The 27,348-nt window shown below is 47.2% G+C and overlaps 1 long non-coding RNA gene across 1 annotated transcript; it reads right to left on the bottom strand.

Moving 5' to 3' along the window:
- Nucleotides 1-37: 37 nt before the first annotated feature.
- On the bottom strand, nucleotides 38-27,081 carry LOC135228899 (uncharacterized). Its single transcript, XR_010319758.1, has 3 exons — nucleotides 26,946-27,081; nucleotides 25,738-25,801; nucleotides 38-630 (listed from the first exon to the last, which is right to left on the bottom strand). It is a non-coding gene; the product is annotated as an uncharacterized LOC135228899 (long non-coding RNA).
- Between the last annotated feature and the right edge of the window lie 267 nt (nucleotides 27,082-27,348).

The raw sequence follows: 27,348 nt of genomic DNA, 5'->3' as shown, positions 1-27,348 counted from the left end.
CTGAGCCTAATATTAGGCTTTGACGGCTGTAATATCTGACCTTGACTTTGTGGTGTTTCTGCCATATAATTTAATTAACGTGTGATGCCAGCACAATGCCAGAGAGTCAAACATTCTGACAGCTCTTGGAAGCCACATAAGTCCCTTTGATGTTCCCCCCAGTGAGCTGACACACAGGGAAACCTCCTAAGGTTGAGGACAACCCTTGATACAATGTACAGAAATTTAGCTGCGTCACGGTTACATTTGATGGCACTGGCCAAGCCGCCTGCTGGCTTTTCACAGTTTTGGAGGCCTGCTGCGGTTTCTGAGGGCCCCAACCACTGTGAGTGGCTCCTTGGGGGAAGAATAACTCACTCCTCATCGGGGACAACATTTGGAGGCACCCTTGGCTCAGATTTTACTCCACAAAATGTTTTCTTTTTCCTTGACTTTGCCTATCACCAAGTTGCTGAGCTGCACTCAGGAACATAAATTAGATAAGAGGCATATTAACTAAGGATAAAATAAAAATAGACCATATATATTCATTCTCTGTATAATCATTTAATACCCACCACACACCTACCAAAGCTTTGGGCATTTATTGCAGAGAATAAGATAGTATCTCGGCCATCGTAAAATGTTGTACTGAGGAGGGAAAGAGAAACAGAAGGCATATATAAGCAAAAAAGATACATTATTTCAGGTTGTAATAAGTGCTATGAAGAATTAAGAAGGGTATGGGGATAGAGGTAGATAGGACGTTCTCTGAGATGGCAAATTGTGCCTTATGAATCTTGAGTTGATAGAATAATGCACTCAGGCAGTGTATCAGTCAGCTATTGCCACAATAATGCTTTGTAACAAACCACTTCAAGACTTAGTATCTTACATCAATCAGCATTATTTTCTCACTTGTCTGTGGGTCAGCTGTGGTTAGCTGATCTGGACTGGCTCTACTGCGCTGGGTTTAAGTCTGCTCCATGTGTCTTTCATCCTCCATGGGTGAGTAGGCTACATGTAGGATATGTTTTCACGGTGATGGCAAAAGAGAGTACAGTGGAACTTGCATACTGTTACTTCCACCCGCATTCCACTGGCAAAAGTCCTGTGGCCTGACACCAGTGTCATGGGGAGGCACACTGCACCTCTAGTGGGATGAATTGCAAAGCCACATGGCAGAGGGTGTGGATACAGGGTGGGGTGAAGAATTCGGAGCAGTAATACAATCTGAAACAGATGGTTCAAACCAAAACTATGTATCTCTAGCTATGACATTTATATATACAAATACATATATCAAATGATAAAACTGTCTTTGTTGGAATCTTCAGTTTTAGAATAAATTTAAATAAATTCATGTAATAATTGCATACTAACATCCCCAAGGTGGTTTATTATGGGGCTAGAGGCTTCTGGGTCATTGCTGTCAGCCTCAGGAAACCTGGGAAGACAGGCCACAGGCCATTCTAATGCCATGATAGAGACTTTTCTTCCTGCCTGGGCATGCCAGGTGTGCTCTCACAGCCAAGTGGGAGGGTGAGAGGGGACACCAGACCCAGCAAGTTTCCTTGTTGAGCTCTGAGTGTGCCTTGGAGTGGCACAAATCTAGAGTAGGTCTCAGGAGGTGTCACCACCGGGCCTCCCCCTATTACCAACTAGACCATTAGCTAGTCTCTCCAGCTCTCTAGGACACCCAGTTGAGGTCAAGTTGATTCCAATTCATGGAAACCTCACGTGTGTCAGAGTAGAACTGTGCTTTATGGGTTTTCAATGGCGGTGACCTTTTGGAAGTAGATCACCAGGCCTTTCTTCTGAGGTGCCTCTGGCTGGACTCCACCCTCCAACCTTTCAGTTTGCAGCTGAGCATATTAACTGTTTGGATGCCCAGGGACTCCCTCTAGGACACACCTAGTGATCACTTTGGAGGCTGTGATCACTAGGTCGAAGATTCCAGACCTTCCTTGCAGTTCCTTTTCCCCCAGTGCTGTCCCACCTTTCTCATACCATCCTTGAACAACATGGGAAGGATTCCTAAGTGTCTCTTCAAAAAGGTGGTGATTTTTAAAACCCTGGCCTCCCTTCAATGAATTCCTCCAGGGCTGTACAGTCAGCTAAGTTCTGGAACCTGGCCCTTCCCTTTAGGAAGGACAATTCTTTTTCAATTGATTCTGATGGCTAATGAAATCCAAATGCTATTGCCCAAGGTGATTCCAATCAAAGGAGTCCGCCGTATAAAAATTCGAGTGGCAGCATCAAGGTTTACATTTTGTAGGCAGAATGGGCACTGGGGCAGACATGTTGAATGGTGGGCCTGATGGGGGTTTATACCATCTCTTACTTGGAAGAATTCTGGCTTCTGTTTCCAAAGGCATGTGAGGTCATTTATCTTCTGTAACCAATCCTCAACCAGTATTGGAAGGGAGACCAGCTGGATGGAATCGCCTTCTAGACCAGCTAGCATCATAAAGTGTGTTAACATTCCTAAAACTGCAGCTTGGGCTCTGATATCACTTGTATTGTTGCTTGGTTTAACTGGGTCCATCTTGAAGCCATGGGAGGGTCAAAAGCTGGTAAATTCAAGATGGACCCAGTTAAACCAAGCAACATTGCAAGTGAAATCAGAGCCCAAGCTGCAGTTTTAGGAATGTTAACACACTTTATGATGCTAGCTGGTCTTGGGGCCTCCTTTTAGGTACTTAGTTGTTGTTAGCTTTCATCAAGTTGGCTTCCTATTCAAGGTGACCACATGCGCAACAGGACAAAATGCTGCTTTGTCCCGCACCATCCCCATGATTTGTTGTGGATCAGACCATTGTGATCCATATGGTTTTCATTGGCTGATTTTTGGAAGTAGATCACCAGGCCTTTCTTCCTAGTTTGTCTTAGTTTGGAAGCTCTGCTGACGCCTGTTCAGCATCCTAGCAACATGCAAACTTCTACTGACAGACAGGTGGTGGCTGCACATGAGGTACGTCGGCCTGGAAGTGAACCCTGGTCTCCCTCATGAAGGCGAGAATTCTACAACTGGACCACCAATGCCCCCTCTGCCCCCTAACTTCTAACTTCTAATAGCATCAATTAGCATTGCCTGATTTGGCGCTTTATAGAAATAGAATTGTACACTATGGACTTTTTTGTGTGTCTGATTTCTTTTGCTCAACATTATGCTTATGAGATTCATCCGTATTGTGTGCTCATTAATTCTCTTTGGTGTGTGGTGTTCCACTCCATGACTATACCACATCGTGTTTATCTACTCTTCTACTGTATTGATGGGCATTTGAGCAGTTTTGGGTTGGGGCTATTACAAATAGTGCTGCGATGAACATTTGTGTATATGCCTTGCGGTGCATCAGTGTAAACACTTCTGTCGGGTATGTATGTATACTCAGGAGTAGAATTACTGGGCCATAGGTCATGCATATGTTCAGTTTTAATACAAACAAAAAACCAAACCCACTGCCATCGAGTCGATTCCAACTCATAGCGACCCTATAGATACTGCCAAAAAGTTTCCCAAAGTGATTGTACCAATTTACACTCCCACCAGAGTTCTCCTTGCCAGCACTTGGAATTTTCTTTTTTTCCTTGTAGCCATTCTGGTGGACCCTATTAGATTTTAACCTCCTTTTTTAAAGGGCAGAAACAAAGTATTTTTCTTCCTTTAAAATTCTCCTGAGTGTCTCCTGCAAAACCATCATGGGAAAAATGTTAGCCTATGCTCTGGGAAATAAAAGCCGGCCATTTTCTTTTAATTTCAAGTAAAATCTGGAATTTAGTCCTTGGGTTTTTTTTTTTTTTTTTTTTTTGATGACAATAGCTTCTGGAAACTGAGAAAATAGAAATCCAGATCAAGCTTCAAGGCTCCCTGCCCCCCGCCCCCCCATCTCTTCCCTCTCTACCCGTCTCCTCCCCTCAGCTGGAGGGATCTTGCTTTCCACATCTCACCCAGAAGCCTCCTTCCGGGTACCACCTCCTCCATGGAGCCCCTCCCAAACTACTCTTAGGTCTACTGTTTAGGTTTCATTCTCCCAGTTGTCTTTGCGCATATTGTCACAACCACCAACACTTATCATTTGGTTCCTCTGAAACAGCTTTATATCTTATCTCCTCAGCTCAGTTATAAGTTCTTAGAGGGCAAGGATCACAGAGCCTAGGAAGGTGTTAACACACGTGAGTTGCACAAGAAATATTTGTTGATCAGATGAACTACCATTGAGTTCTGTCTCTAGTTGGGTAGGGGTGGAAAAGACTTCTTAGGTGTTAGAGTCAAGAAAGTCTAGATTTAATCAGATGAGCACATATCATGAGTGATTTCCTGACACTGGATGTATTTTGAAAAAAAGCTTGCTGGTTACTTCTAATTGTTTATGATAACCTGGCTGAGCACCAGGGCCCATTGGTTGGTTCACACATTAACTGCCTCATTGTCACCTGGGGTGTCAGTTTAGAATGCAGATTCCTGGTCTCATGCCTGAAAATTCTGACTCAGTAGGCCTGGAAATCTCTAACACTCAACACAGCTGATGCTGATGTACAGCCAGGTTTGGAAACTAGTTGAGTCTGAAAAGAATGCTCCCTTCTAGAAAGTGAAAAAATGCCAAGGGGTCTGGTGAGCAGGGGCTGTGACATAATGATTTGGATTTAGACAGACCAAGTTTGAGCATGACCATGGGCAAGTTACTCATCCCTCCGAGCCTCAGTTTCCTCTTCTGTGAAGTGGCAATAACACCATGGATCTGTTTAGGTTACTATTGCTGCTCAGCAAATTACCCCAATACCTCACCACTTAAGACAACTGTTTTATTTTGCTCACAATTCTGTGGGTTAGGAATTCTGGGAAGGGCTCAGCTGGGAGGTTTTTACTTGGAGTATCTCACGAGGTTGCAGTCAGATATTAGCTGGGGCCGCAGCCATCTGGAGGAACTCCAAGGTGGCACGCTCCCATGGCTATCAGCTATGCTGGCTGTTGGCTGGGAGCTCAGCTGGGCTGTTGATTAGACCACCTACACAGGGACTCTCCAGCATGGCGGTCAGACTTCTTACATGGCTACTGATTTCTTCCAGAGTGTCCTTAGAGAGACAGGAGGAAGCTGCATGACTTTTTATGACCCAGCCTAGGAAGTGTCACAGTATCACTTTTGTTGCATGCAAAGCAATCACAAGCCCACCCAGATTTCCAGGAGTAGGGTTAGAGACACCCCGTCTTGGTGGGGAGAGTGTCAAATAACTTGCAGACATGCTTTAAAATCGTCACAGTATCTCATGGGGTTGTTACGAGGATTAGATGAGATGATCTCCTTGAAGTGCTGAGCAACTGCAAGTTCCCCTTCTCCCTCTAATTTGAGGCCTAGAAGCTCAGAGGGCAAAGTCAGTGCCAGGTGCCAGGTTTCCCACTGCAGTTGTTCATGTGTACTGGGCTGTAGGGATGGGGAGAAGGGACACTCTTTCTTGGGTTTCTAGTCATTTCTAGTGCCTTTGGAGAGTAAGTGCGGCAGTGGGGCATCTGATTCTGACCAAATCAGGTCTCTAGTGGGGGTTGTTGGGTACATAAGGAGTTGAGTCAACAAGGCCTCCCTTGGTTCCCTGTGACCCTATATCAGCTCTGCCCACTCACCTCGGCTCAACTGGAAACTCCTTGTGCTCTGAATGGGAACATCTGGCTGAGGAAATAATGTCCGAACAGACACCCTGGCTTAGGGTCCCTTGGGAGGGGCTTCCTGTGTTGTGATGATGGACTGAGTGGCAGGTGGAGAGAAACCAGTTGGAGAGTGGCTTTTGTGGGCATGGCTCTTCCACTCATGCTCATGAATGGGTGCCTTCTCTGACCTTGCTTCTTTCGTTTCAGGTCTGGAGACAGTCAGGGGGCTGAGAAAAGATCAAACCAAGACCATTCAGACCAGCTCCACAGCTCCCAGGGGGAGATGGGGGGGGGATGTGTTGCCTCTTACGGCTGCATTTGGGGGTGCTCAGGATGAGGAGGTATTAAGAGGAATGTTGCGTTCCAGTCGGTGCTCAAGTGGGTAAAACCAAACCAGTTGCCATCAAGTCAACTCCTACTCGCGGCAACCCCATGTGGTGCAGAGTAGAACTGCTCCATAGGGTTTTCATGGATGTGACCTTTCAGAAACGGATCACTAGGCCTTCCTTCCAAGGCACCTCTGGGTGGGTTTGAACCACCAATCTTTCTATGAGTACCAAAAAACAAACCCGTTGCCATCGAGTCGATTCCGACTCATAGCAACCCTATAGGACAGAGTAGAACTGCCCCCGTAGAGTTTCCAAGGAGCGCCTGGCAGATTTGAACTGCCGACCTTTAGATTAGCAGCCGTAGCACTTAACCACTACCCCACCAGGGTTTCCTTTCTCTGAGTCCAGAAAACCAAACCCACTGCCATTGAGTCAATTGTGACTCCTAGCGACTCTATAGGACGGAGTAGAACTGCCCCACAGAGTTTCCAAGGAGCGCCTGGCAGATTTGAACTGCTGAACTCTTGGTTAGCAGCAGTAGCACTTAACCACTATGCCACTTGGGTTGCCTTCTAAGAGTAGCCTAGTGCCTATCTGTTTGTGCCACCCAGAGACTTCGCTAAGGTGCAGAGGATTTGCCAGATAGGGGCCTGCCTGGGAAGGCTGCACAGAAGAGGGAAGGGCCGTTGTGTGTCTGCTGCAATTTGCTATCCTTTGGGGAGCGGGTGGTTCAGAGTCCTCCTCAGAGGAAGGGGCCTGTTTTCCCCTCTCCATCACACCCTTTTTCTGGAGAAGGTGGTTGGGTGTGTGTTTGGCACTCTGATGAAACTACTTTCTCTGATCCTCCTGCTTTTCCTTATGGGACACCCCAGCCCCGCTGCTAGCTTCACATTCAGCAGCTGTGTTGTTCAGAGCAGGATGGGCTGAAGCTCAGAGGTGCACAACATGGCCACAGGAGTTTAGCCAGCAGAGCTCATATTATTGGGCTCTTTTTATGTGCCCAGCACCAAGGCGAGGGTTAGAAATGTTCTATGCCCCCTCCCCCCATGCTTGGCTGAGGAGCACAAGGAGGTGAACAAACACCAGGCACCTCAGTGAGTGATGCACGCGTGAGCACCTGGAGAATCCATGGCAGAGCAGGTCCCGGAAGCCTGGGGGGGGGGCCAGGAGAGGACTTGGGTAGAGTAAGTAGGCTAGGCCATACTGCAGGCTGCCATTCTCTTACTTCTCCATGTCTCAGTTTCCTCCTCTGTAACGTGGGGGTAACGAGGTGCCCACCTCACAGCGTTGCCATGAAATGAGGAGGTGCACATGAGGGCCTGGCACAGTCCTCGCTCAGTCAGATTGGCCTTCACAGTTAGGATTTGAGAAGCAGGAGCCAGGAAGGAGCAGAGGGGTGCTTGAGGAGTTGGGAGAGGAGGGTGGAGTCATCAAGGAGAAGCCCTGAGGCCAGAGGGAGGGTGGTGGAGGGGCCACTTGCTCCTCTGGTAAGAGCTTCCACCCCTCCCCCCACGCCCAAGGCCTTCCAGCTCCATCCTCCCTCCCCCCTCCCTTGATGTTCCACCTTCTCCCTGAGGCATTTCCTGGCAGCTTGGCCCAAGGTTCTCCCTTCTCCTTACATACTTGGCCTGGCCCTCCTTTATATGACTAGTTACTAGTTGCCTTCAAGTCGATTCTGACTCATGGCAACCCCATGTGTGTCAGAGTAGAATTGTGCTCCATAGGGTTTTCCTTTTTTTTAATTGTGCTTTAGGTGAAAGTTTACAGCTCAAGTTAATTTCTCATACAAAAATTTATACACCTTTTTTTGTGACATTAGTTGCAACCCCCACAATGTGACAGCACACTCCCCCTTTCCACCTCGGGTCTCTTGTGTCCATTCAATCAGCTCCTGTCTCTTCCTACCTTCTCATCCTGTCTCTGGACAGGAGCCACCCCTTTGGTCTCATGTATCTGCTTGAACTAAGAAGCACACTCCCCAAGACTATTATTTTTTGTATTATAGTCCAGTTTAATCTTTGTCTGAAGAGTGGGCTTACAGAATGGTTTTAGTTCTGGGTTAACAGACCTTCTGGGGGCCATAGTTTCGGGGGCCCATAGGGTTTTCAATGGCTGATTTTTCAGATTTTTTTTTCCCTCTGGGTTATAGGGTTTTCAGTGGCTGATTTTTCAGAAGTAGATCACGGGGCCTTTCTTCTGAAGTGCCTCTGGGTAGACTCAAACCTCCAACCTTTCATTTAGCAGCCAAGCACGTTGCACCCACCCAGGGACTCCTTTATTTGTCCAGCTCCTCCTATTTCCACTCGAGCAAAAATTCCTTCTCCTTATGTCACCCTTCTTTAACACCCAACCACTGGGTGCTTAAGGAGGGTAACATGAGAGAACTGCTGGTTTGGGAGTCCAGGCTCACTAGCTTTATGATCTTGAGAGTTACTTGGCCTCTCTAAGTCTCAGTTTCATCATCTACAAAATAGGGCAATAATTGTGAATAGTGACTTGTTTTGACCATACTTCCACGAGGATTAAATAAGAGGATGCGTTAAATATGCACTTGGTACTTCTTGTTGTTAGCTGCCATCAAGCTGGCCCCCAACTCATGGCAGACCCCGTGCATACAGGAACCAAACTACCCAGTCCTGTGCCGTCCCTGGACTGTCGTAATCCACAGGGTTTTAGATGTAGATTGCCAGCCCTTTCTTTCTAGTCTTCGTTTGGAAGCTCCCCTGAAACCTGTTCAATATCCTAGCAACACGCAAGCCTCCACTAACAGATGGGTGGTAGATGTGCATAAAGTTCATTGGCTGGGAATCGAATCCAGGTCTCCCGTATGGAAGTCAAGAATTCTACCACTGAAACACCTTCGTCCTCTACCTGGTACTTGTTGTTAGGTGCCGTCAAGTTGATTTTGACTTATACTGACGCCATATGACAGAGTAGAACTGCCCCACAGGGTTTTCTAAGCTATAATCTTAATGGGAGCAGATCACCAGGTCTTTCTCCCGAGGAGCCTCTGGGTGGGTTCTTACTGCCAACCTTTTGGTTAGTATCTGGGCGCTTAACCATTGTACACCACCAGGGCTCCTTACCTGATGATGCTTAGTAGGTGCTTAATAAATGGTGACTAGCTTTATAGAGCCCCGGTTGGTGTAGTGGTTTAGAGCTCAGTCTGTTTTTTTTTAGCTTTATAGAGCCCTGGTTGGTGTAGTGGTTTAGAGCTCAGTCTGCTAACCGAAAGGCTGGCAGTTTGAATCCACCAGGCTCTCCTTGGAAACTCTATGGGGCAGTTCTTCTCTGTCCTATAGGGTCACTATGAGTTGGAATAGACAGGATGGCAATGAGGTTTTTTTTTTTTTTATTTATGGTGATTGTAAGATTTTGTATCTAAAGTGTGTTCGATTAATATAGGTCCGGATATTTGACTTGCATAGGTGGCCTTGAAGACTACTTATTGTTTGAGGGCATAAAGAAACGAAGGCCCTCCTTTCTTTCCCTTGATGATTCAGGGAGGGTGGTCCTTGCTTCCTTTCCCTCCTGTCTTACCCTGTTCTGTGCCCTAGAACCAGAAACAACAAGCACAAATACAGTGGGGGCCAACCCAGAGATTGCTGGCAAGCTCTTGGGGAAGAAACTGTTCCAGGTAAAGATTTTTCTCGCTGAATTGAGGGCTTTCCCCAATATTCACTAAAACATATTTTCTTCTAAAACTTTGAGATGGAAATCTTTCTACAGCACGATTAAATGAGATGTATCAGTTTGCTATCGCTGTGTAACAAACCACCTTAAAATGTAGTGGCTTCAATGCCACTGAAATGTACATGTAGAAATCGTTGAACCTGGTGTATGTTCTGCTCTGTATATTCTCCACAACAACAAGAAAAAAAATTTAAAATTTAGTGGCTTAAAACCACAATCATTTATTATTGCTTACAATCGAGTGGGTTGGCTGGGTGATTCCTCTGCTTGGTTACGCCTGTGCTTACTCACACAGCTACATTCAGCTAGAGGACCAGCTGGGGGAAAGCCCAAGATGGCCTCATCCACAGTCTGGCAGTTGGTGCCAGCTGTCAGCTGGGGTGAACCTTGGCTCTTCTCCCTGTGGCCTTTCATCCTCTAGTACTTGAGACTGGCATCCACACAAGAGAGACCCAGAACTGCCCAAAAGGGTGATGAAGCAGGAGGCTGCAAGGCCTCTTAAGGCCTAGCCGCAGAAGTCACCCAGCATCACTTCTGCTGCTTTCTATTGGTCAAAGCAAGTCACAGGGTCAGCCCAGATTCTGTTGCTGTTGTTCGTTGCCCCTGAGTCAGCTCCAACTCATGGTGACCTTATGTATAACAGAACGAAACATTGCTCGGTCCTGCGCCATCTTCATAATCATTGGTATTTTTGGGTGCATTGTTGAGGCTATTGTGTCAGTCCATCTCATTGAGGGTTTTCCTTGTTTTTGTTGACCCTCTACTTTATCAAACATGATGTCCTTTTCCAGCTATTGGTCTTCCCTGGTAACATGTGTAACCCATTATCATCCGGTTGATTCTGACTCATGGTGGGTGACTCTATGTGTTAGAGTAGAACTGCTCCATAAGGTTTTCTTGGCTGTAATCTTAATGGAAGCAGGTTGCCAGGCCTTTCTTCCTCAGTGCCACTGGGTGGGTTTGAACCACCAACCTTTTGGTTAGTAGTCAAGTACAAACTGTTGGCGCCGCCCAGGGACCCTGATGATGTGTCTTTGTTATTTGTTAGTTGCCTTCGAGTTGATTCTGATTCTTGGTGACCCCACATGTGCACAGTAAAACTGCACTCCGTAGGTTTTTCAAGGCTGATCTTTTATCACCAGACCTTACTTCTGAGGCTCCTCTGGGCAGGTTTGAACTGCCAGCCTTTCAGTTAATAGTCCATTTGTGCCACCCAAGGACTCCTATGATGTGTTTACTGTTGCTGTTGTTGGTTGCTGTTGAGTAGATTTCAATTCACAGCGACTCAATGTGGCAGAGTAGAACTGCCCCATAGGGTTTTCCAGGCTGTAATCTTTGTGGGAGCAGATCACTGGCTGTTTCTCCCGAGGACCCACTGGGTAGGTTCAAACTGCCGACCTTTTGGTTAGCAGCTGAACGTTTAACCTTTGTGCCACCCGCTGTGGCACCAGGGCACCTTATGACCTGTCTGGGGAGGGGAAATAGACTCCACCCCGTTGATGGGAGGAATAGCAAAGAACTTGTGGCCATGTACAATTTCCATAAGCTAATACGGTGCCTGACCATGGTGAGTGCTCAAACATACTAGGTGCTATTGTTACTATTTTACCACCTGTCCATTGGGAGGTTAGGGAGGAACAACTCCAACCATAGGCCCTAAACCCTCCAGTCTCAGTCTCTTCAGCAATCATGGACCTTCACCTTGACTCTCTCTACCTCACTCTTGGGCATGCAACAGGGTGCAGGGACCTCTTCACCTTCTGTTCCCACTGCTCTTCCCGTTAGCAGAAGAGTACAAGCCACACCTGCCTTGATTCCTCCTGTGCCCCACACACTCTCCTCCATCTTCCATTTGACCTGACATTTCCCCCGAGGTGTCTGGAGGGTCTTTTCCAGGATAGTGTCCCTTGAGAGCAGAGCAGTTTCCCTTGAGAGCATGCATTACTCATTCCCATAGCACTTGACTTATACATTGTTGTTGTTAGCTGCCATCGAGTCAACTTTGACTCATGCTGAGCTTATGTACAACAGAATGAAATCTTGCCCAGTCCTGCGTCATCCTCACAATTGCCAGCATGTTCGAGTCCATTTCTGAGGCTATTGTGCCAATCCATCTCACTGAGGGTCTCCCACACCCTTGCTGACCTACTTCACCAAACACGATGTCCTCTTCTAGCAATCGATCCCTCCTGATGACATGTCCAAAGCAAGTGAGACAGTGTTCTGTTGTTATCCATCAGGTTTTCATTGGCTAATCACCAGGCCTTTCTTCCTAGTTTGGAAGCTCTGCTGAAACCTGTCCACCATGGATGACCCTGCTGGTATTTGAAATATGGGTGGCATAGTTCCCAGCATCATAACAACATAGAAGTCACCATGGTACAACAAACTGACAGACGGGTGATATGACTTATACATAAAGAAAAAAAATAGGGGGTGTTTAATAAGTGCTTATTGAATAGAATTGATTTAGGAATCTTAAGCCCCTATCTCAGCAAATCCACTAAATTCTTAAATCCCAAAGTTACTAAGAGCTCAATGGGAATCCTGAAGCTTTCTGCTGCCTCAGGTTCTCTGGTGCTTATTCCTCCACCCAGAGGCCCCTCAACTTCTCTCAGAATCTACTTCCACAGCTGCCCTTCTTTGCAATGTGGCACCCTTGAAGACATGGGGTTTTGACATTGAATCTGACTTTTACCTGCTCTGGCGGTGCCGGCAGAGGGGAAATATTTCTTCTCTCTGTTCTTTCTCTCCTCTCTCCTGAGACCCCTTACACACACACACACACACACACACACACCAGGGAGCAGTCCCATGCCCCAGCTTGTATCTTCTCCCAGCTTTGCTCCTAAACTTCCGGAGCCAGATAAATGAAAGAAAGACACAGCTGCAAATAGAGCCACCCCAAGAGAAATGAGAAAGTGTGGAAGAGAAAAGAAATGGAATACGAGCAGAGAAGTTGGAAGAGGTCATGTGGAAGTTGGAAGAGCTGCTATCTTGTTTGCAGCTCTTATGTGCACACTTGGGAAGCAGTGTTGACAGAAGGGGAACAGAAAATACTGGCAAAGCCAACACCCAGTACCAGAGCTTCCGTTCCGCAGGGCAATCCTACTTTAATTTCGTCTATGAACACTATTGTGAACTGATGGTGAATATGCAAAAGCATTCACCCCCCAAAATGTGCTTAACTGACTGTACCCCTCCTAAACCCATTGCCATCAAGTCAGCTCCAACTCGTGGGGGCCCCATGTGTATCAGAATAGAACTGTGCTCCGTAGAGTTTTCAATGACTGTGACCTTTAGGAAGTAGATCGCCAGGTTTTTCTTTCAGGGCATCTCTTGGTAGATTTGAACCTCCAACCTTGCGGTTAGCAGCTGAGCTCATTAACCATTTCTATCACCCAGGGATTCCAATGTGGCATCAGGATTGGAGGAAGATTCGTTAACAACCTGCTATATGCAGATGGGAACCCTGGTGGTGCAGTGGTTGAGACCTTTGGCTGCTAACCAAAAGGCTGGCAGTTTGAATCCATGAGCAGCTGCTTGGAAACCCTATGGGGCAGTTCTACTCTGTCCTACAGGGTCACTGTGAGTCAGAATTGACTCAGGGGCAACAGGTTTGGTTTGGGGTTTTTATACGCAGATGACACAACCTTGCTTGCTGAAAGCAAAGAGAACTTGAAGCGCACTTACTGACGAAGATCAAAGACTACAGCTTTCAGTACGGATTACATCTGTACATAAAGAAAACAAAAATCTCACAACTGGACCAATAAGCAACATCATGCTAAACGGAGAAAAGATTGAAGTTGTCAAGGATTTCATTTTACTTGGATCCACAGTCAAGAAATCAAACGACACATTGCATTGGGCAAATCTGCTGCAAAAGACCTCTTTAAAGTGTTAAAAAAACAAAGATGTCACTTTGAGGACTAAGGTACACCTGAACCTAAGCCATGGTATTTCCAGTCGCCCTACATGCATGCAAAAGCTGGACAATGAATAAGGAAGACCAAAGCTGCACAATGAATAAGGAAGACCAAAGAAGAATTGATGCCTTAGAATTGTGGTGTTGGCGAAGAGTATTGAATATACCATGGACTGCCAGATGAATGAACAAACCTGTCTTGGAAGAAGTACAACCAAAATGCTCCTTAGAAGTAAGGATGACGAGACTTTGTCTCACATACCTTGGATATGTTATCAGGAGGGACCAGTCCCTGGAGAAGGACATCATGCTTGGCAAAGTAGAGGGTTAGCGAAAGAGAGGAAGACCCTCAACGAGATGGACTGACACAGTGGCTGCAGCAATAGGCTCAAACATAGCAATGATTGTGAGGGTGTGGCAGGACTGGGCAAGGTTTTGTTCTGTTGTACATGGGGTCACTATGAATCGGAACTGATTTGACGGCACCTAACAACAACAACCTAAATACATCCCCCTGCCACAATGCTCTCTTGGAGGATCCCTGAGATCCTTTTCCATTCCCCAACCCACCCTCACAGGTGCACACATGGCTTGGTGGCAGGCCAAATATGATAAAAAAAAAAAAAAATTAAGATAGTCCCTTGAAAATGGGACAAGCAGTTTCATCAAGGAGAATTTACCCAGCGAATGAAGGAAAGCGCCAAAATGGGGGTTTCTAATTCCTATGCCCCTCTTTTAAGTCTCTGCCTGGCCCCCAGTGGATGTCTTTAAACTTCTATAAAGGAAGGTTAGCAAGCATCTGAAACTTCCAGGCCCGAGAGTTGCCTCAGGGTCCAGGAACGAGGTCAGTCGTAATAACCACTGCACTGCAGCCGAAGGGTCCTGCCTTGCAGAGCAGTTCTGCTAAACCAGAACATGTTTTTGAAACAGTCTGACTGGTCAGTCAGGCCTGGGATGGCGGTGGGTAGTGACAGGCTATGTGTGATGCTGGGCTTTGCCCCAAAGTTTGGGCAAGCACACTCTGATTCACGTTGGGGAATCTAAGTTTCCAGCCTGGAAGTAGAAAATATCTCTGCCCTGGTGGTGAAGGATCTAAGCCCTGGTAACAGGAGAGTTTAAATCCTGGGGCTGGGCAGCCGAAGGCTGCTAAGAATATCCAGCCACAGGCCAGACCACAAGCCAGAGTGAACGCCCCCTGTGGCAGTTTTCGTGGTCCTTCAGGCACAGGAGGAAGGAGCCTACTGGGCAGCTGGTGCTCTCGGAGTCCCTCAGCTGGAGGTGTGTAGACATGGAAGTAAAGGATAAAATAAAGTAACATTTAAAAACACAACCTATCCTGCCCTCAAGGAATATATAAAAGCAGGTACAACCATATATATGGGAGGTACTGGAAGCAGGTCACCACATGTGTTATAGATTGAATTGTGTCCCTCAAAAAGATATGAGGATATTCTAACCCCTGTACCTGTGAATGTGACCCAGTTTGGAAATAGGGGTTTTCTTTTGTTATGTTAACGGGGGCCAGACTGGAGTAGGGTGGGGCCTAAACCTAATCCCTTCCTTCTTAGTATCTTATAAAAAGAGCAGGAGAGACACAGACACACACGGGGGAAGACAGGCGCCACGTGAAGATATATCTACAAGCAGCCAAATAATACCAGTAAATGCTGGGGCTACAGAAGCAGGAAGCTCCCCTAGAGCTCACAGAGAGAGAGCCTAGCCCTGCCAAAGCTCTGAATTCAGACTTCTAGCCTCCAAAACTGCGAGATAATAAATGTCTTCGTTTTAAGGCCACTAACTTTGTGGCTTTCTTATGGCAGTCCTAGGAAACTAAGACAACAAAAGAGGCAGGGAGATAGCAAATCCCAACAAGCGACCCCCCCCACCCACCCAGCTTCTCACAGCTAGATCATCGGGTGGATTGTTGTGGCCTACCAGCTGGTACCCTGACAACCTTCCGTCCTCTACACCTCAGTTTCCTCATTTGTAAAACGAGGATTGGATCACCGTTCATAAACATTTTTGACCTCTCAGGCCTTCTGGGGCTCTGCTGCTTGCACCCCTGCAAAAATGGGCATGTATACAGGGGCCACCATTTTCACCCCATTTCAAGGGATTGCCAAGGGCTCAAGTAGGCCATCCAAGGATCTCAAGGGAACGTTCTAGGGTTTTGGTTTAGGAGAAGGAGTGTTCTTGGAGGCCGGGCGAGGGCTGTGAAGAGTTTATGGAGAAAGTGGGATTGATGGATAGGCAGAACTGAGATAGCTACTCCTCATTCAGCACACGCAATGAACACCAACTACCTGCAAGCATAAGAGATGCGACTACAAGGAAAACATCAGGGACCTCAGATCCTGTGGAACTGATATTCTAACTGGAGAGAGAGCCCATTCTGCTCGAGCCATTCAAGCCTTCCTTCTCTTCCCCAAATAGTTCAAGGCCGGTCCTATTTCAGGGCCTGTGCCTGGAACTCTTTCTCCTGTCTCCATAGAGCTGGCTCCTTCTTAGCTCAAATGTTATTTATGGAAAGAGGCCTCCCTGGCCATCCTACCCAACGCTGCCTTCCCTCCCACCGTTCTTGATCACACTGCCCGGTTTTATCTTCTTGGTAGCACCTATCATCACCTGAAGTTATCTTCTTTGTTTTTTGTTTATGGCCTGCCTCCCACAGGATAGGGACCTTGTTGATCCTGTTCTCTGTGGTGCCCTGTCACCCAGAACAGTGCCTGGCACAGAGGAAACACCCAGTAAATTGGTGATGAACCAAATGAGCTAATTATAGACTTAATGATAGACTGCATTGCACTGGTAAGGGCTGTGATGAAGGAAAAGGGCAGGGTGATTTGAGAGGGTGAAACTGGGGGACTGACCTGGTCTACGAGATGGTTCATGGAAGGTGTCTTGGAGGAGGGGATGTTAGAACTGAGTTCTGGATAACTAGGCAAAGGGAGTGGAGGGAAGGTGGATCTGGGCCAGCTCCTTAGGAATGTCCTGCTCTGGGAAGAGGCTGGAAACTGAGAGAAGAAGAGAGTAAAGGCCCAAAGGGCAGGGTCTGGTGGGTGGGGTGAGGGTTTTCATCTTTATCTCAATAGCAGAAGTCACTGAAGAGTTGTAAACAAGAAGGAGACTGCTGGGATTGCATTTGGACACCATCGCACTGGCTACAGGATCTGCCCCCATTACCCCTCTGCTTGTTCCTCCCCAGCCACACTGGAATCCCGGTTGCTTTTTACATGCAGCAGGCACCCTCCCGCTGTAGGGCCTTTGCACTGGCTTGGCCTCTGCCTGCAACACTTTTTTCTCAGAATTCCACTTCCTTCACTCCCTCGACTCCTTGGAGTCCTTGCCCACTTCTTACCTTCTCAAGGAGACCTCCCCTGACCATCCCCTGAATCCTACAATCTTCTCCCCACACCCTCCCTTCCTGATGCTCCCAGGTTTCTATGTCACCTCTCACCTTCTACCATCTGAGGTGATTTTAGGACCTGTTACCTTGATTTTTCATTGTCCATTTCTCTCCTGTGGAATGTAAGTGCCTTGAGGGCAGCCCTCTGTTTTGTTCACCAGGGCATGCCAAGTGTCTGGAGGAGTGCCAGGTACACAGCAGGCCTTCAAGGTTTGTAATTGTTGTTGCTGTTGGCAGCTGTGTGGGAAATGGGTGGCAAAGGGGCACAAGTGACTGAGGAGGACAGTGAGGTAACTGCCATGGCATAGGCGAGGTTCTGCTAGGCAGGTGCTAGATGTAGAACGAATGGCTCCTAGGGCTTTGTAGAGAAAAAAAAGGATTTGGCCATGGGTCAGGTTGGGGAAGTGAGGAGGTTGGGGAGGTCAAGGGTTACTCCCAGGTTCATGGATTGCATAACCAAGGAGATGGCTGGGAACCTGGAGAAGAAGCAGGTTCGGGGGAGGGAGGGAGAAGGGCAGTTGTGGAGAGGAAGATGTATGGGTGAAGATGGGGAAAGACTGAGCCTGCTGAAGGGCTAGGGAAAAGTCCAGTTTTGGCTGGAGTGGAAGTTCCTCCAAAGGAGAGGAAAATTCAGGGGATAGACAGGGTGGGGGGGCCTGGCCATCCCATCAATGCCACCTGTCCACACTCTCCCACTAGAGTCCTGGGCAGGGCTGCTGGGAAGGTGTGTTGTGAAGCGTCAGCACAAACAGGGTCCTTCTTCCTAGCACGTCACTCTAAACAACGCAGCTGTAGTATAGAGCCAAAAGCAAGAGTCATATGTGATTGTAAAATGTGCTTCCTTCCTTGCTGTCTCTAGTGTTCTAGAGTGTTCTGCTCCCTGATCTGCTTCTCCACTCCACCGGAGCGGCCATCCTCTCCTGCAGTGAATTCTTCTCCAGAGCCTGCAGGCATGTTTAAAGCCTTATTCTTCCACAGTTTGTTTACGTATTTTTTATTCATTATATATTTTTATTTTGTGAACATTTTACTGAACTACAGCACACACTCAGGAAAACATAAATAAGTGTACAAGTCAATGGATTTTTACAAACTGAGCACACCCATGTAACACGCATACACATCAAGATGCAGAAAATAGCCAGGCGCCCCCCACCCCAGAACTGCCCATGGTACCCCATCCCAGTCCCTCCCTCCAAGGGAAACCTTTATCCTGACTTCTAACACCTTAGAATGCCTTTGCCCACTTTAAAACTTGATATAAATTCTCCCATATTTCTTTGAGTCTGGGTTCTTTTGCTCAGCATTTACTTTGTGGGGTTCATCTGTGTTGCATGTGCTTGCATTTTAAAAATCAATCATCAAAGCAGTCTCCTACCTGAGGCAAGTGATCAGCGCTGAGCCCCCAGGACCCTCCCCTGACCTGGGAATACTTTGAAAAAAACTTTGAGAGGCTCTAGTTCAAGCAGCCTGGCTGGTCCACGTACCACATGCGCAGCCACCACCGTCTGTCAGTGGAGGTTTGCATGTTGCTATGGTGCTGAACAGGTTTCAGAGGAGCTTCCAGACTAAGACAGACTGGGAAGAAAGGCCTGGCAATCTACTTCCAAAAACCAGCCAATGAGAACCTATGGATCACAATGGTCCGATCCCAATGTGCGTGGGGCTGACTTGACAGCCACTAACAACAACAAGGAAGTATAAGCAGTAGAGGATCAATGAAGACTCTAAATGGGGGAGAGGGCAACAGAAGTGTTTCCAGCAAATGATATGCTAAGCATTGAGTTGGATACTGCAAAGGATAAAAAGTGGAAGATGTGGTTAGGAGGGAAGGAATAAGTAATAAGACTGGATCTGGAGGGTAGGATAAAAAAAACTAAACTAAACCCATTGCCATCGAGTTGATTCTGACTCATAGTGACTCCATAAGCCAGAGGAGAGCTGTCCCATAGGATTTCCAAGGAGGGGCTGGTGGATTCAAACTGCTGACCTTTTGGTTAGCAGCCAAGCTCTTAACTATGCACCACCAGGGCTCCCCTGGAGAGTAGGGCCAGGTTATAAGAGTGTCAGGCTCTAAGAGGAAGAAAGAAAGTAGCTCACGCCTGAGGAAGGGAAAGCGAGAAGGTCTGAGGGGCCTGACTCCCTGCTTCCCCAAAGGAAATCTTCAAAGCTTCCCCCTCCACTCTCCTGAAAGATTTGGGCGGGGGTCCCCTGCACTGGGGGAAGGGACAACTCAACTTCCGTTGTCTCAGGGGTGGAAGATTTGTGTGTGTGAGAGAGAGTACATGCAGTACATGCATTCCAGCGAACTTCCTGGGACCCTGTTTCTCTAAGACTCGTCATTCCTAGGAGACCTCCTCATGCCAGAAGGGCAGTGCTGACCTCCGCCTTCGTGAGGGTGCCCTTCAACGTCAGAGAGAGTGGGAGAGAGGGGGGGCCTCAGAGATTAGCAGAGATATTTGAGTATTTCAGAATTCAGAGTCCAGAGAGGGCGAGTGACTTGCCCAAGGTCACACACCAAGGGAAGCCAGCATTTGAAACCGGATCTCTTGTCCCCTCCTTGGTTCTTTCCATTACTGCATGCCACCCCCTCGGTTGACAAAGACGCTAGTGTTGCCACCAAAAGAGCTGAATTACCTCATTTTTGAAAGGCGTTATGAATTCAGTCTATCATGTGGAACAGGGCAAAAATGTTGTGAGCAGGCATTGCATTATAATTCATGTCCCGCTTCTTCTATTTATCTTTGCTGGGTTTTGTGTATCTTTGGAAGCAGCCTTAAATCATTATTGGAACAAAGTAGGGAGAAAAATGATAATATATAATTACAAATGAGGAACAGACAGTATGATCTTATTAATTGCCTTTCCTACAATCCTTATTTCTGGCGTTTTCAGAATAATTGAAGGATTAGGCTTCGGTTGGTAGTGGTGGTGGGTTAACATTGAGCCCTAAACAGTCACATCACCCACTTCTGGAGTGGCACCATGTGATCTGCCAGCTGGGATGTCATCTGAGTAACACCGAGGGCTGGGCTCAAGTCTGCGAGTATTTACTCTCTTCGGTAGAGAAACTCTGGCAATGGTTGTAAAATAAACCCCAAAGCAAGGAAGAAGCTGAAGAGAGGAAATACTCAGTGGTGCGTTAATCATAGTCGTCAGACCTAGAGCAGAATACAATGGCTGGTTCGAGGAAAGACAGAACCTAAATTATCTTGGAGATTGATCTTCCCTCCTCTGCGTTCCCCGTACCAGGCAGCAGGTCAGAAAGGTCCCGGCACAGACACTGGCATTGAACCGATGAGGACAGACACAGACTGACCAGCAGGCCTTGTCAGAGAGAGTACGGCTGGATTACCACACTGTCCTGGGGATCATCCCAGGAATTTAGGTTTGCCCATGTCTTGGAAAGCTACAGAGAGAGGAGGTGTCTCAGGGGGACCTGCGGGACAAATTCACTGCCTTCATTTCCTCAGGGGACATTATTTGCATGCCAGGGTACAGAAGGCCATTTGAGGAGCCTATGGAATTGGCAGTCGTGAAGCTGACTGGCCACAGGTGCATGGAAAAATCTGAAATATAGTTGCCAGTGTCCCACCATGACAGTGGCACTGACTGCATGGATAAAAGCTTTTGCTCTGGAAATCAGGTTTAAGTTCAAATCCTGGCTCCTCCCTCAAGTAACCCTGTGTGTCCAGGCAAGTTAACTATCTCCTAAGCCTTAGTTTCCTCATCTGCAAGATGGGGATAATAATAGTACCTTTATTATAGGATAGTTTTCTATGTTAAATGAGATTATTAATGGATATAAAATGTTCAGAACTGTGATTGGTGGGTAGAAAGCCCTTAATAAATTCTAGCTGTTTTCTAAGAGCTGAAGGAAGCTAGTGATCTTCTTCGCCCCAAATCTCATGAGCTCTCCAGCTTCAAAAGGGGTCGCGGTGGGCTCCTCACATACCATCTCTCCTTCGCTCTAGCTCTCCCCACGGTAAGAGCAATCTTTGACAGAGCTCAAAGCCAGGAACAACGTTGCCCAGAAGTATGAAGAGACAAGGCGGGTTATTATCTTGCCCAAAACTGGGCCAGAGTTGAGTATTGGTGGGGTATAAATGCTTTCCATACAGAGCTAGAGAATGACTTGTTCTGGGGAAGAAGTCCTTCCCTTGAACTTCTTGGCCCCACACTGTTTCAAGGTTTACCTGGAAGGAAGGCAACTCCTTATTCAGATGATAAATTCTTTGGTTCCCATGGTGAACACAACAGATCATCTGAGACCCGCTGATCCCAGAAACAAACTCTTTTTATGATATTTGTGCAGTTGGCAAGTGGCCACGATGATCCAGAAGGATACAAGTGGAGAAGCAATGAACTATGTAGGATCTGATGCCAGAGACAGTTTTTTTTTTAATTTGGTAAAATACATATAACATAAAATTTACTGTTTTAAGTGTATGTATGATTCGGTAGCACTAATTACAGTCACCATGTTATGCAGCCTAGTCACTACTCTCTATTTCTAAAACTTTTTCATCACTGTGAACAGAAACTCTATCCATTAAGCAATAACTCCCCATTCCTCTCCTTTTCTGAGTCCCTGGTAATCTCTAATGTACTTTCTATTTTTCTGAATTTGCCTGTCCTTTTGTGTCCGGCATCGTTTACTTAACATACTGTTTTCAACATTCATCCATGTATCAGTACTTCATTACTTTATGGCTGAATAATATTCCATTGTATGTATAGCCCACATTCTGTTTATCCATTCATCTGTTGATGGACACTTGGGTTGTTTCCACCTCTTGCCTATTGAATAATGCTGTGATGAACTTTGGTGTACATGTGTCTGTTGCCACTTTCAAGTCTTTGGGGGTATATACCTAGGAGTGGAATTGCTGGGTCATATGGTAATTCTATGTTTAACTTTTGGAGGAACCACCAAACTGGTCCCAGAAACATTTTAAGGTCTGGGAGAACAGTGCATGTGCAAACAACATACTGGAAAGAGCTTAGGTTTGGAGTCAGGTAAAATCCCTATAGCTGAATTTTGCTACATTAGCTATATATGTTTTTTTGACAACTGTAAGCCTCAGTTTCCTCAACTATAAAATGAAAATAATAATAATACATAACCCATAGGGTTATTTTAGGGGTTAAATGAGATAACTTGAAAGTGTACCTAATAAAGTAGCTGAAACAGTGCAGGCCCTTAAACAAGCTATTTTTGCCGGGTATGAATTATTCACGGTCAAGAAGGACTTGCTTTGCTATCAAATGCATCATGGTGATAGTTACTGTTAGAAGTCAAATGGGATGGAATTGGAAGAAGCACTCCAGGTGCCCAACAATTAACTGTGACCAGAACTCACCCTTCTGGTCTCTGAGGGTCTCAAGGAAAAAGACAATCTCAACCTTCTGTCACCAAGGACCACATGGTTGGCAGGAGGCAAAGTATTCTAAGGAGGCCCTGGTTTGAGTTTTGTCTTGCCCTTGGCTAGGGTGTCCCTCTCTCATTTCCTGGGGATGATATTCTGCAGCACTTAGCAAGGAGAGGACTTCCAAGGCCTCCCCACCAGCAGGCATACCAAGGTCATTTGGCTCCTCTGACAAAGACCTGCGTGCATGCAGAAGGGCTCCTCTGGTCTCGTGCTTCACTTTCCTATTTTCCTCTACCTCAATCCTCACCAGAACTAGAGGCACTAGCTGCAAGCTCAGGCACCACCCCTCTTTTCTTTTAGCACACACCTACAATTGTCTTGCTCTCTTCGACTTGGTTCCTTCTCTGGCCATGATATAGAATATTGATTCAGTTAGCAAAAAATATATTAAGCATTCAGTCATTCATTTATTTTTCATCAAATATTTTTTGAGCATCTGTATGTGTTAGGGAGCCCTGGAGGCACAGTGGTTAAGAGCTTGGCTGCTAACCAAAAGGTCGGCGGTTCAAATCCACCAACTGCTCCTTGGGAACCCTATGGGGCAGTTCTACTCTGTCCTATAGGGTCGCTATGAGTCAGAATTGACACGACAGCAATTTTTTTTTTGGGGGGGTATATGTGCTAGGCAAAGTACTAGGCACCAGAGGATATAGCCATGAACAACTAGAAAACATTATTTTATCCCTGTTTATTGCTGGAAAGTTATGCAAACTTGGAACACAGTGGTGATACCCAACAGACACAGCCCTGCCCTGAGGGAGCATACAGTCATCGGGGAGATGACTGCCTGGGGTGACCTCTCAGAGCCTGTGCAGGAATTGACAAGAGGCTTGTGTGGCTGGCCCTCAGAAAGTGAGGTAGTCAGTGGCAGGCAACAAAGTGGCAGGGATTGTAAGCCTTGTGAAGAAGTTTGGGTTTTATTCCAAGTGTGTTGAGAACTAGCAGGGTAATGATATCCAGTATGTGTTTAAAAGATCTTTCTAGCTGCCATGTAGAGGATAGGCTTGGAGCGGGGTGGGGCGGGGGGGGGGGGGATGCGAAAGTGGAAGCGCAGAGACCAGTTGGGATAATAATCCTGGACTGTGATCCAGGCAAGAGAAGATAGCGGCCTGGCCTAAGGTGGGTGTGACAAATAGGGAGAAGTAGGCTTATTGGAGAGGGGCCTGGGTGACGCAAGTCATTTGCTAACTTAAAGGTTGGTGGTTCAAACCCACCCAGCTGCTCCATGGAAGAAAGGCCTGGTGAGCTGCTTCTGTAAAGATTACAGCCAAGAAAACCCTATATGGAGCAGTACTACTCTGGGGCTAACTTGATGGCAGCTAAAAACAACAAGCAGAGGCTTATTGGATAGAAAATTTGGAAGCAGAATCAGTTACCCTTCCCTGTGGACTAGAGGGAGGTGAGGTGGCAGATGAAGGCAAGAGGTCAAGACTGACCTTGCAGGATTTCTGCTTTAAGCACTTAAAAGAATGGCTGAGCTACTTACTGTGATAGGGAAGGGAGTTGGAATAAAGAACAACTTCCAAGGAAAGAGCTCTTTCCTTAAGGGACTCTTTGTCCTGCACACCAGTTGCCCCTGCACCTACTGCAGGACCTGGCATTTAGTAGATACCAAAAATACTTATTAATTCATTTTGTAAGAATTCCATTGTAGGCATGCTATGAGGCAGTGTAGCAGAGTGGTTAAAAGATGGACTCTTGAAACAGATTGCATGGGTTCAAATCCTAGTCCCACTGTTTTCTGGGTGACCTTGGCAATGTTCTGGAATCTGTCTCAGTTTCCTCATCTATGGATAACAAGTCTACCTATCTTACAGGGTAGTTGTAAGGATTAAGTTAGTTAATTTAGCACTTGGAATAGTGCCATACACCTAGCAAGTGCTATGTTAATTTTAGCAATTGATATTATTAATAAACTGGACATAGGTGCCTCTCAGACATCCACCTTGCGATGTCAGGGCTGCAGTTGGATATGCGGTTCTGGAACTGGGGAAAAAAATAATTAAGAGTCATCTTAATTATTTTGGATGAGATAGAGGGGAGTGGAGGAGAGAATCCAGGCCCAAGGCAGCTGGTAAAGCATAGAGAAGAGCTGAGAAAGAGATTGAAAGAGGTTCAAAGGCAGGATGAAACCAGGTGAGTATGGCATCTGGGAATCCTAGAGGAGCTAGCAGTTCAAAGGGGCGGTGGTCAGACATGTTGAGTGATTCTGAGAGGTCAAGTAAGGCACGGACTGAAAAATGCCTACCACTTCAAGGAAGTGACTGGTGATCTTGAGCACTTTCTGCAGAATGGCTAGGGAGGAAGGAGGAGTGGGTAGAAGTGTTATAAATTATGGTGCATCTATTTTTTTATGATGTATCTATATAGTGAAATTCCATGAGCCTTGGCAAAGACAAGGTGCATCTCCAAGCTGATAGAAAACAATTTAGAAGATGTAGCAATGAAGTTTCATAGGTAAGGTACAAAACAGCTTGTATAGTAGGTTCCTATTTCTAAAAATAAAACAGAGGTCATGCATATATGTACATGCATATGCGGGGGGGGGGCTCCGCAGTAGCATCCGTGTTGGAGATATATTTAATGCACATACAAATATGTATTTATATTATCCTCGTACTTTGTTTTCACACACATTGTAACACACCATACATACCGTTCTGTGCCTTGTATTTTGCCCTTAACAATAGACCTTGGGGTCATTCCTTATCAGTACCCAGAGCAGAACTTCATTTTTGAAATAGCTGCAGAAAATTCCATTGTATGGCTGTACCATCAATGTCATTGCTGGGTATTTAGGTTGCTTCTAATCTTATGCAATTACAAACAAAGCTGCACGCAACAACCTCATCCCAGTATCTTAGAATAACTTCAAAACTAGCTGATTTTTAGGGTGAACACAAGGTAAGACAGTGTAAATGGACATGGAGGCAGACACCTCTTTCAAGAGGTACTGCTGTGCAGGGGGACAGATAGATGGGGGGAAGAGATGTGGGGTCAAGGAAGGGCATTTGAAAGATGGGAGATGCTTCAAGTGAATGAACACAACACTGTAATTCGATAAAGAATACATGGGGCTGGGGGCGGGCAGCCAGGAAGAGCCTCTTCAAAGGTGATATTGTAGCAGGTGTATGAAGAAGGATGACTTGAAGAGGTGTGAGGCCCTGTGCTGGCTTATGTGGAAACACCAGGATGGATGGATGGACACAAGGCCATTCTGGGAGGTTAGTCCCAGCAGGGAAGCTATGATGTTTCACAAATTAGCTGCAATATTGTTAAAGTGGTTGATTCTGTTACTGAGGTACAAAGATCTACAAACTTACCACTGGGGTCCCTGCTGATGGAATTTGTTCCGATTTCCAGAGGTTCCCTGGGTTCCTGATAAGACTGGGAGAGAGAAGAATTACATTTGGCCTGCAATTTGTAAATTTTCCCATAGGGATTAAATGACATACATGTCCTGAGAATTAAAAAAAGAAATAAAAATCCCAAGAATTTATATTCCTGATGGCTTTGCCGATGGTCTTGTAAATTGCATGTTTAATCAAAGGCACTGGAATGTCTTTTTTTTTTTAACTATTGAAGAGCCATTTAAATGTCAACATAAGTGATTCCCTCCCAAATAGTGCTGTTTATACATTACTTCCCCTAATAGACCATAATGGTTCATAAGGAGGCATCTCGCGCCTCTAAATTGTAGGCCTATTGAAATATAAATTAAGATGATAAATAATTTGACCTTACCTGAGAGTACTAAGTATTTACATGTGTCAAATTCGAAATTACCCTGAATATCAGGGTCCCTAAAAAGATAGCCTTCCTCTCCTGGCTGAATTAAATAAGTAAAGCCGGGTTTATAAATTTCCCTTAGAGTGTGGGGAAAAGAGGGAACTACATAAAAGAAGTGGTCTGGCGAACCAGTCGTCCCCGCCCTCCAGATCTCCCACTGGGCTGGAGGGCGCCGAACCCCCTCCCCCGGAGTGAACCTCGGGTGCAGGCAGTCCCCTCTCCCCCTCCTCCAGCAATGCCGCTGGAGTTTCAAAACATAGAGTTTCCACAAAAACTTTGCCAGGCCGAGCTCGCAGCCCTCCCGGGTCCCCGCAGCGGATTCGCCAAATCGGCGGCGCCTAGAGGCCTCCCCGCCCCCACCCCCTCCAGCGAGCCGCTGACCTCGCGGCCTCTGGCAGCTCCGCCAAACTGCTCCGCCAGCTCCATAACCGGAGACGGCTCGGGGCCTCCCGGGCTCGGCGCCCCGGCCCAGCCCCTGCCCAGGCCCCGGAGGGTAGAATCCAGGCGCTCTCCGCGGGGCCCGAGCCGAGCCCGCCCGCTGGGCCTGTTTGTTTGCCGCCGCCGCTGCCGCCTGCGCTCGGGGCTCGGGCTGGCGAGCTCTCCACCGCCGGGGCCGGCCGGAGGAGCTGGGGTGGCCCGGGCGGCGGCGGGACGCAGGCCGCAGCAGCGAGGCTGGGTGCGTCGGCCGCTCCCGCTGGGTTTTTGTTTTGTTTTGAAGCCGGGCGTGGGGGAGGGGCAGCACCTTGTCAATGAGAAATTTCCTGTTCGCAAGACTCCGTTTGCAGAGTTTCTGTCCTGCCCTTGAACTGACAAGTGGATCTCAGCAGCGCGAGCCCCCGAGAGTAAATCCAGCCGCGCCGGGCGCGCGCGGGGCCTCGGTGGGGGCGGCGGGCTCCGCGCCGCGTCCGGGAGACCGCGGGAGCCCGGCCGAACGTGGCCGCCGCCTATCCTCCTGGTTCCCGGGCGCGCCTGTGAACGCCGAGCGGAGCGGCGACTAATCTGCGGCTCCAGGCCTCTTGGCGCGCAGCCCGGGCTCGCCTCCCGCCCCCTCGTCCCTCCCCCTCCCCGCCGCCCTCCCGGCTCCGCCGCGCCGAGCTCCGCCGAGCGAATCGCGCGGGCCAGCGCCGCCGCCGCGTTCCCGGGAG

The sequence above is a fragment of the Loxodonta africana genome, chromosome X (assembly GCF_030014295.1).
Source record: "Loxodonta africana isolate mLoxAfr1 chromosome X, mLoxAfr1.hap2, whole genome shotgun sequence".
Lineage (NCBI taxonomy): Eukaryota > Metazoa > Chordata > Mammalia > Proboscidea > Elephantidae > Loxodonta > Loxodonta africana.
This window is presented reverse-complemented; position numbering and strand designations above follow the sequence as displayed.